The sequence below is a fragment of the Mastomys coucha genome, unplaced genomic scaffold (assembly GCF_008632895.1).
Source record: "Mastomys coucha isolate ucsf_1 unplaced genomic scaffold, UCSF_Mcou_1 pScaffold1, whole genome shotgun sequence".
Lineage (NCBI taxonomy): Eukaryota > Metazoa > Chordata > Mammalia > Rodentia > Muridae > Mastomys > Mastomys coucha.
In genome coordinates, this window is record NW_022196891.1 from 5,670,262 (window position 1) to 5,680,552 (window position 10,291).

Here is a 10,291-nt window from a genome sequence, read left to right on the forward strand (position 1 = left end):
TCTAACCTAGATATTTTATCACATGTGTGCCCAAAGACTTGTCTATTAATTGGTTCTATATACTTTCAAGTTGTTAACATTATTATAGTTGTTAATGGCATATAATTTGAAAATATGGTAAATGACAAGTGTTCTTGGCTTCTCTATTGCTTTCATAAAACCCTGAACAAAGGCAACTAGAAAAGGGAAGAGTTTACTTCATCTTAGGTTTATAATTAGTCATCCATGAAAGCCAAGGCAGGGAGTCAAGGCCAGACCTGGAAACAGAGACAAAGGAGAAACATTTCTTACTATCATTTCTTGAAACCTTATATAGTTTGTTATATCAAGCAAGACCTACTGGTTGAAATCGCAGCATTGTTCAGAGTGACTTGGATCTTCTAACAACAATTTATCAAAAAAAAAGACAAAAAAATAAAAGAAAAAAGTCTAACAGATAGACAATAATTAGACATACTTATAAATTAATCTAGTGAAGATATCCTTCCACTAAGAGTTACTCTTCTTAGATAATAGTTTTTTTCTCAAGTTAACAACAATAACAAAGTACAACTGGACTCTTTTCAACTTGATACAGAAGTATATTATCATGAAATTATAATCTTTTCCTTTCTTGTTTATCCCTATGACATCATGTAAATATCCCATAATAAAGCATAGAAATACATTATGGGTTTCAAAGCCTCATAGGCATTAAAATGTCAAGGCCTTTTTAATAATCCATCATCTCTCAACTGTGATTCCTGTAATTTACAACAGAAGTAGGGGCCTTATCCAAAGCACCCATAAATTGCTGACTACCATTCAAAACAGTGTTGATAAGTTGAACTAATTTACCACGTACTTCCAAAACTGATTCCACAAATAGTGTTGGCATATGTTCCTGAGTAAGGCTACTGGTTGCTCTAAGGCCCTCATCATGAATGTGTTTCTGCAGCTCCTCAGTCATATGAGGTAAATCACCGGACACAGCACGGGGTAAGACATAATTGTTTGCCATCTCATTCTTCCTCTCTTGCCGAATGATGCTGCAACACTCTGAATGTCAGGACTATAAGTGGTCTGCTACCATCGGCTGGCTGCTGGCACTTGTGAATCACGTCAGTATATAAACTTGGATGCAAATATTTTCGACATCTAATTTCTTCATCTTTTAATCTACCTAGAGCCTTTTCCATATACTGTGAACAATTTGATTCTTGTAATAAATTTGAAGCTTCTTGCTTGTAATATTCTCCCATTTCAGTCAGAAAGGGAGACACAAATATTCCCCGATAAAACTTTAAGGGGAATTTTTTTCTTATACTGTTCAATATGAACAAAAGAATTAATAACTCCATGGATTACTTTCTGGTTTGGGTCTTCACCATCACTATCATTTTTATTTTCTCGAAGCAGAGTCTGGATGAAGATGTTCTGCAGGGGTACAACCATTAACTTCTTCCACATATCCAATGCTAAATCTCCTATTTCCGTAAGTGCTTCATTCATATCTACTCCACCATAACCCTATTGTTAATCAACTTCCTTCAATTTATTCTTTTTTAATATACTCGGTATTGAGATACCTATATAACCAGTCCATATAGCCGGCACCCTTCCCGTGCTCTTCCCAGCACCTATTATATATAACAAGCACTTGTTCTTTAGACCCAAGAACTCTCTTATACAAATGCCAAACTTGATTTTCAAAAAAAAAAAAAAATCTCTGTTTCTGCATAAACTCTTTGACCAAGTGGTTCAGGAGAGACCACATATAAAGCATTGATATTTGAGAAGGGGTCGTTCCATGTTGCTCGCTCGACATAATCTAACAGCTTTGATTGTAGTTAGGAGTTTGTTCTGTGTCTCATCAAAATCCACTACTCTTGTTTTTAAAGACGTTGTGCAAGTTTAGTGTTGGAACACAAACTAAGAAGGCTGTGCTGTCACAGGGACCACAATTGCATATCCTAACAATTGCCTTGTTTGCAGAGGAGGCCACTGCAGGGAGATGCAAGAAGGTCAGAGGAGGAGGACCGGCAGGTAGCTGGCTTTGCTCGACACATGCCCTCATCTCCTCAACTGTGATTCCTATAGCATCAAAAATAAGCTCCATATTTCTTATACCATTACAGAAGTGCCAGTGGACAAACATGTTCACACTTCAGCCATGCAAACGTCCAGCGGCATAATGCAGTCAGGCATTTGTTGCTTGTAGCTTTAGCTATCCCACCTAAGCTTTTCATTTTCAACTTGCCTTCCTGGCACAATTGCTAGGGGCTACTATCCCCCACCTGGAAAAGCAAGCCCTTATTAATACTTTTCTCTCCACACCTCCTACGTGCCCTAGGCTTTAGTGGCTCACTCACATCTAGCTGGTGATAAATGCTATGACCACCTGCTTATAGGAGCAGCCTGTGTGGCCACTCCATTGAAGACCTCACACTGCTGCTCTCTCCAATGGATGGTGAACTATTCTCTCCTCCCTAGCATCTCCCTTTTCCTCCAGGGACCCTGAAGTCCCACCTGTATGTTATACCCAGCAATTGGCCCATGGCTTTCTTTACAGATCAATTGGGGACCAATTAGTATCAGAACCTCTCCTACAGACACCTGAACCTCAGTGACTTATCAGGACTCCAAAGGTCTTAGGCATCTATGTTACCCTGGCACTATTATGTATAAGTCCAATGCATTCATTGCTTATTTAGCAGGGTCAGTGTGGCTTCTCCAAACCTGCTGCTGTCCTTGATGCTCATCCCCCTGGTCTTGAAAACTCCAATATTCTGAGTTCTTCACTTCAACAGACACTGCACATTCTTCACTGGCCTTCTAGGATTTATTTGGATTCTTCAACCCTATTACATGCACCCAAACAACTCCTTTCAATCCTAGAGCTTTGATGCTACTAAACTCACTAACAAGTGTGAGCCTTTACAAAATTTCAAGTTAAACTGCAACTTGAGATATAATTTTGCTATCTCTGGATAATGATTTTTGTGTAATGAGCTTGAGAAAATACATTCCAGAAGATATAACCTCAATGAAGCTTGTTTCTTCTTAATCAATGTAGATTCTTCAGCTGCAGCTAAGTAGCATGAACTGTCGCAGTAAAGAAAATGTTTTACTTTCAGAGATTCTTATTCTCAAATATTACATGATTAGAGTCTTTGCTCGTCTTACTTCATCTGTGTGTTGTCTTTTCCCTTCCCCATTTAATCAAGCATCAACAATGATCCTGAATGATAGCCATATAGAGAGTTTGTGTTGACTACTTACTTCATGTTCATATTCACAAAAATTGCACATATTACTTTCATGCCTCAGAAAGTATAAAGATATAAAAGGCAATATTTTTATACAGTACAAGAGATATAGCTCCTATACAAAAAACAACAACAACAACAAAAACAATACAACAGTTTTCCCATCTGAAATATCATAGCAGAGCTAGAACATTGGGTTTCAATCTATCTAGGTACCAAAGCACTGAATGATCTAGAGAGATCTAGGGAAAACCACATGGGAAGGACAATTGTTTTTATCTAATTTTCATGTTGGATTTTGTTAAATATAATGATGCATGAATAGTGCAATCTGGTAAGATTATCTGGATGAAATGTCCTCAAGTTTTCCTGACATACCTCATCTGTAAAACACATTTTTACCCTCAGTAGAAAATGAGTTATTTTCTAAATATACTTTTATAGAACCTTAAACTCAATGAGACTTATTATACCTGTCTAAAGTTCTATGCTATGTGTGGACAGTAAACCTTTCTGTTATTAGACTTCTTCTAACTTACCATATGATGGATTATGTTTCTACCCATATTCACTTTTAAAAACATAATTTTAAATAAAGAAATACATTTCCTATATACTATTAAGTAACCCAGAAAGAAAACACAGTGTAACAATATCCCACTTTCTTTCTCAGTTTTTAAAATTGTATTATTACTATAATTATTATTATTATTATTATTATTATTAGACATTTTTACAGTCCAGTTGCTTTCCCACTCATAGTCTGCCCTCATCCTATACCTCCTCCTCACTCTCCAAGAGGATGTTCCCACACTCCACTCCCACCACACTAGAACTCCCACTCCCTAGGGCCTTAGTTCTCTCTCAAGAGTTAGGTTCATCTTCTCTCTCTGAGGTCAGGCAAAACAGTCGTCTCCTGTATATGTGTCCTGGAGCCTCATATTGGCTACTGTATGCTCCCTGTTTGGTGATCTGAGAGATTTTGGGGTCCAGGTTAGTTGAGAATGCTGGTCTTCCTAAGGGGTCCTCCTCCTCAGCTTCTTCCAATGTTTCCCTAATAGGGGTTACCAGCTACTGTCCATTGGTTGGGTGTAAGTATCTGCATCTGACTATTTTACCTTCTTAATGGGCCTCTTAGAGAGCAGCCATGCTAGGCTCATGCCTCAAAGCACATCATAGCATCAGTAATAATGTCAGGCCTTGAGGCGTCCCCTTGAGATGGATCCTAATTTGGGCCTGTCACTGGACCTCCTTTTCTTCAGGCTCTTCTCTGTGTTTGGCTCTGCAGTTCTTTTAAACAGTAATAATTCTGGGTCAGTATTTTTGACTGTGGGATGGAAACCCAATCCCTCCACTTGATGTCCTGTCTTTCTACTGGAGGTAGACTCTATAAGTTCTCTCTCATCAGGGTAGGGCATTTCATATATGGTCCCTACCTTTGAGTCCTGGGGGTCTCTCAACTCCCAGGTGTCTGGTACACTCTAGAGGGTACCCCAACCTCCTACCTCCCAAAATTGCCTGTTTCCATTCTTTCTGGTGGCCCTCAGGGCTTCAATCCTGTTCTTCCCAATACCTGACCATGTTCCCCTTTTCCCCTCCCTGTCCCTACTCCTATCTAGTCCCTTCCTCTCTTTGCCCCACTGTGTTAAATTTCTTCTCCCTCCAAAATGGGATTGTGGCATCCTCACCTGGGCTCTTCAGCTTGTTAAACTTCTTGAGTTCTATAGATTGTATCCTTAAGTCCAAGTAGATCAAGGACCTCAACATAAAACCAGATATAGTGAATCTAATAGAAGAAAAAGTGGGAAAGAGCCACCTTGAATTCATTGATGTTGAGGGAAATTTCCTAAACAGAACTCCAGTGCCTCAGGCTCTAAGATCAAGAATTGATAAATGGGACCACAGGAAACTGGAAAGCTTCTGTAAATCAAAGGATGTAGTCAATAGGATAAATGGGCAACCTACAGATTGGAAAAATAAAATCTTCACTAACCTCACATCCAATAGAGGACTAATATCTAAAATATATATAAAGGACTCAAGAAGTTAACCACCAAAAATCAAACAACCTAATTAAAAAAAATGGCATATAGAACTAAACGGAAAATTCACAATAGAGGAATCTCGAATAGCTCAGAAGCACTTAAGGAAATGTTCAGGAATGACCATCCAGAGACTGCCCTACTTGGGGATCCATCCCATATACTATCATCAAACCCAGACACTACTGTAGATGCTAAGAAGTGCTTGCTGACAGGAGCCTGATATAGCTGTCTCCTGAGAGGCTCTGCCAGTTCCTGACAAATAAAGAAGTGGATGCTCACCTGAGCACAGGGCACCCAATGAAGGAGCTAGAGAAAGGACCCAAGTAACTCAAAGGGTTTGCATCCCCTTAGGAGGAACAACAATATGAGCCAACCAGTACCCCCAGAGTCCCGGGGACTAAACCACCAACCAAAGAGTTCATATGGTGGGACTCATGGCTCCAACTACATATGTAGCAGAGGATGGCCTAGTCAGTCATTAATGGGAGGAGAGGCTCTTGGTCCTGTGAAGGTTCTATGCCCCAGTGTAGTAGAATGCCAAGGCCAGGAAGCAGGAGAGAATGGGTTGGTGAGAAGGGACTGGGGAGGGAAGACGAGGCTTTTTTGGAGGGTAAACCAGGAAAGAGAAGAGCATTTGAAATGTAAATAAAGAAAATATCTATTAAAATAAAGAAATGTTCAAAGTCCTTAGTGATCAGGGAAATGCAAATTAAAATGACCCTGAGACTGTATTTTTCACAAATCAGAATGGCTAAAATAAAAAACTCAGGTGACAGCACATGCTGGAGAGGATATGGAGAAAGAGGAAGACTTTTCCATTGCTGATGGGATTGCAAACTGGTACAACCACTCTGGAAATTAATCTGGAGGTGCCTCAGAAAATTGGACACAGTACCACCTGAGGACCCAACTATACCACTCCAAATATCTTTTCAAATATATTTTAAATTAGAACAATGCCTAATCTAAATATTGTCTGTAGCTAAATCTAGAAACTCTCTTTCATATTAGTTTTATAATGGAAAATGTGTTAGCAATTATTAAATGTAATTTGTTATCTATGGGAGTAATATGAGACAGAAAAATGAAATTTACATTTCACTCAAGGACATTTCACTGCAAATATCCAATTCTCTTTTTAAAAGAACTTGTTCCGATTTTTAGTCTGCTTTCTTTGTATATGAATTGTCTTCATAGAAAAGAAAAAAAAGCACTATTAAGTACAGAAGTATGCATTTAAATTCCAAAAGAGTGATCACTTGATATTTTAATTTGTTTTAGTACTTTATGTAATGCTGTCAATTTCAAGTATCCTTTACAAAAGTCATTTTTTATTATTTTCAAAGCACATATCAATCAAGGGTAAGATACTACAAATGTACTGACTACTATAAACAAATCTAAAGCTGCTAAGCCTGACAAATTACTTCTATAGTTTAGTTTCAGTGGTTATTGTTTCTCATTGAATGCCTATTTCAATGCATGCTTTCATTTCTTCATTTCTCATTGTGTTTGAATAACTGTAGTTCTGAAATTCTGAAGGGATCCTTGACCAATGCAACCTCTCTTAAAAAGTGCTTCTTAGGAAGTACCCGAATGAAGAGTTAATATTTTTATTTTCATTCCAAGGTATTGCTTTCTTCCAAACTCATATAACCCTGGCCTAATATCACCATTTTCCCAAAATATTAATACATTTTTAAAATGTATGCTAATTGAAAGTTTAGAACTGATTTTTGTGTTCTAATTTTATCAGTTTCGAGTTTGATATAATTTTAAGCAGGAAGTGCTAAAATTCATTAATAACAGTTAACTACTTGAAATCTTATATTTTTTTATTTTCAGATACCTGAAAATGCCTCTAATTTTCTTTCATTTGCTTTAACTGTACATACATTTTAAGGGTAGCGGTACTTCCTCACGACTCATTACTGATGTAATTCTACTGCCTTCTGTACTGCGCCTTACACTGCCTTCTGTACTGCGCCTTACACTGCCTTCTGTACTGCGCCTTACACTGCCTTCTGTACTGCACCTTACGTATGAAAAGTCAGTAAGAATTAGGCTCTTCTATTTTTCAAACTGCTTCTTGGAAATCTTTCTCTAGCAAAGTTCTTGGCTAATTATATTTCTAACAGAATTTTTATTTATATTCTGCTCTGCATTCTTCTAACATTTATTGAGTATCTTTATTTTTTATCATTATTCAAAATTTGAATTACATTTTAGAACAGTTTTAGAATATTTTATTTCATGAAGTCTCAAACATACCCAGAGAACTACAAGTAACTTAAAAAAGCTAGGAGCAGGAGAGGTAGGCTTCCTCAGGGAAGAGGACACCGATTGGTTGTTTGCTGTAAAATGGCCAGCCTGAGAACATTCTTAAAAGTCATAGTATATCCACAGGGTAAGTTATATTTAGGCATACATATGCATGTACATGTAGATATGTGAACGTAATAAGAAAGCCATGAATTCGATAAAGAGTTGGAATGGTATATAAAAGTATTTGGAGTAGATAAAAAAAAAGGGGGGAATTTGTCATTATATTATAAAATAAAATGTACAATGCCTTAAAAGATAAAAAAGTATAGGACAACTAATAAATGTAATATGCTAATATAAAAAAAACTAATTGTATTTCCTACCTCATGTTATTGCTTCCTTTTCCTTAGACTTTGATGACTTTTCAAGTTAGCAAATTTCTCACCTCATAAATGTTTTTCTCAATATTTTTGATGTCTAGATTTTAGATTGATTATCTCAAATTCATATTCTCTGTATCATCCTGTCATTTTCCATCTTCCAGTTTAACTTCTTGAATATTTCTGGTTTTGTTGCACACACGTATTCTCAGTATTTGGTCTTGAAGTCTTTTCACTAGTTTTTATTGTGCAGTAAGTATTTATTTAGAGGACATTCCTCTTTCCCTTACCACATAATAACAGCTCTTCTGAAGGCATTTCTTGTTTATTCCAAGGAGGGTCCTATAAACAAAGCATAGGCTTAATATGTGGCATCTTTTCTTGAACATAATTATGTTCTGTTTCTTTTAATAGCTGACAGCTTGTGAAAGGAGAACCAAATAGATTCCAGATCCCATGGGTGCTAGAGAGATGGATCAATGGTTTAAAATGCAAATGGGAAAAGTGGCCTGTGGTACATTTCCACAATCCCACCACTGACAGGAAAAGGCCTTAGATACCTATGAGTTCAAGACTAGCCTGGTCTGCATAAGGAACTCCAGGATATCTAGGGTTGCTCGGGGGTGTGGCGGGGAATGTGTTGTGTTCTTGAAATCTTGAGATCTGCTCCAAGCACCCATGCCAGACAGCTTATGGTCCCCTTTACCTTAGTTCTAAAGCCCCAAGACCATCTTTTGCATTCTGTTGTCACTCTTCTCAGTAGCACAAAACCACACACACACACACACACACACACACACACACACACACACACACACCACACACAGGCACAGTTAAAAAGTAACATCTACAGAGATAGTTTCTAGATTTCCTTCTGTTCTCCTGAAATACTTACTAATATTTTCTGTGCTTGCTTGGTTTTTTGTTTGTTTGTTTATTTATTTATTTATTTATTTGTGAGTTTTAAACTTCAGATTTTATTCCCCTCCCAGTCCACCCTTTGACTGTTCCACATCCCATACCTACTCCCTGCCCCCATCTCAATGAGTATGTCCCCACCCTACAGCCCCTTGCCACCAGACCTTTAAACTTCCTGGAGTTTCCAGTCTCTTGAGGGTTAGGTGCATCTTCTCTGACTAAACCCAGACCCACAATCTTTTGCTGTATATGTGTTGGGGGCCTTATATCAGCTTATTTACTAACATTTATCTTTTCTGGATTTAAACAAGAAGTTTTAAGTCACCTTTGATAGCAAAACAGAGACAATTGGTTTTTAGTACTTTTCCTTTTTTTGAGTGAATATTGTGCTCAAATAATGCAAGTTATCCAAAGTTGAGAAAAATTTGTTGAATTTGAGGCTATATCTCTATATCTCCTACTTCCTTAAATGTTTATTTCTGTCCAAATCTACTGTATTCCATTAAAAGTATTCTATTTAATTTAATAATAGGAAGGTTACCGACTTGAGGGTCTTCCTTCAGGAAAAAGTCAAAAATATGTCAGTTATCATTATACTGGAAATTGAGCTCAGAGCCTTCTTCTATTTGCTTAGCAATCCACTGCTAAGCAGTAATATCATTCTATCTCTTACATTTTATTTTGATACCAAGCCTTTGTAAGTTGTTCATGGTGATTCTAAACCTACACTGTATAGGCAGCTTTTCTCTTAACTAGTTGGAATTACTGGGCAATGCAACCAGAAAACGTATTCAATTCTATTATGATTACTCTGTGTTCTGTGATTTGTTTTTATTTATTTATTTTTATTTTATTTTGTGGATGTGATTTAGATTTATTTCTATTAAATTCTTTATTTATTCTAAATTTAAGTGTTAGTGCAAATTTCTAGAAAGTTCTTGACTCTCTCTTTGCTTCTCTAGAGACATCTTCAAGATGTCAGCCAGCATGGGTGATTATTTCAAAATCTATACAGATTCTACATTATTGAATGTTTTTGTGGCCACATTAAGCATATAGGATATAGCAAAGCTGTAATTTTCCTTCTGAGGGTTTCAGGTGTTATGTGAGGACAACCTTAGCTTTGGCATTGCTGGAAGATAGTAGTCTATTAATTTAAAATACCCGAAAACACTTCACATGATACTTAGCAGATGTAACAATATAGCACAACTGTCAATGAATGCTAATTAAGAATTCTAACTATATCCCAAAATATCTTGCAGAGGACCTAGGCTCAGCTCTCATAATCTTTAATTGTATGGTGGCTTAGAACTACACATAATGTCATTTCCAGGGATTTTGAAAATGCTCTCTTCTGAGCCTCACATGATGCACTTAGATATACTTATGCAAAATATAAATACACATAAAACAAATCCATCATCTGTCTGTC

At 37.1% G+C, this 10,291-nt stretch overlaps 1 pseudogene; it reads right to left on the reverse strand.

Moving 5' to 3' along the window:
- Positions 1–730: 730 nt before the first annotated feature.
- On the reverse strand, positions 731–2,137 carry LOC116069455 (annotated as a pseudogene).
- Between the last annotated feature and the right edge of the window lie 8,154 nt (positions 2,138–10,291).